Source organism: Cyprinodon variegatus, unplaced genomic scaffold (assembly GCF_000732505.1).
Source record: "Cyprinodon variegatus isolate N-32 unplaced genomic scaffold, C_variegatus-1.0 Scaffold1320, whole genome shotgun sequence".
Lineage (NCBI taxonomy): Eukaryota > Metazoa > Chordata > Actinopteri > Cyprinodontiformes > Cyprinodontidae > Cyprinodon > Cyprinodon variegatus.
Window position 1 is genome coordinate 33,517 of NW_015151773.1, and position 1,050 is coordinate 34,566.

The window sequence follows — 1,050 nt, forward strand, 5'->3', positions numbered from 1 at the left end:
TCTTAGTTATGCCCTGGATTTTGTAGCGTTTTTGGACGCTACGTCGCTACTTGATCAAAGCAATAACGTCACTACTTGATAAATAAAGCAGCGACGCTACGGTCAAGCTACTGGAACATGCAGTTAAACTAATAGCTTTGCTACATGTAGCGGCGCTACTGCCCATCACTGTTTGATGCGCTGCTTGAGCTGAAATAGAACCGTCCGCTCGCTCGCTGTTCCTCAAGGAGGCTCCACTCCACCAGCACAGGATGGATCATCAGAGTGGCAAATATGATAGAGACAAGGAGCCGTAGCGGGAAAGGCGATACAGGGCGCGAAGCAATAAAAAATATCATTACATAATTCGCAAAGGTTTTCTTTATATTTTTTAAAAAATGTAACTAAATTTGTAATTCTCAATATTTTCGGAAGTAACTGTAACTGAATTACATATTTTCTCATTGTAACTGTAACGAATTACAGTTACTCTTTTTTTGTTATTAAATTACGTAACGTCGTTACATGTAATCCGTTACTCCCCAACACTGCATATAATAAATCTATTATTTCTGGATAGTTACTTAAAATGTTCTTACCTTTAACTATCAAATGTTGAGAAATCCTTAATTTTCTCCTGGAATCAAAATCCAGATGTTTGGGAAATGATTCATTCTGACTATAGAACTGCAGATCATGAATGAATCTGTTGTTTGATCAGTGATGTTAGTGAAGTACAGAGAAAATGAAATAGCTAATCTAATCGTTTACCCTAAGTGACGTATATTGGCGGATGCTCAGAGCCACAGTGATGTTCCAAAGGTTATTTAAGTGTTTTTTTACGTATTGCTTTTTAAAAAATTTTTAGAATATGAAATATTTATGCAAATAAAAAACAATATTCAAAAGGATCCCAGCCCATAAAAAAACAGAAGAATTAAAAAAAATAAGAAAAACAAAGTATTGCCAAATCGGAAGTTATTATGTTCACGCAGGACGGACGGACAGGAAGCAACAATGCTAGCTACTACTTCCTGTCTGCAGGAGAATCTGATGACATCACAGAGGAAC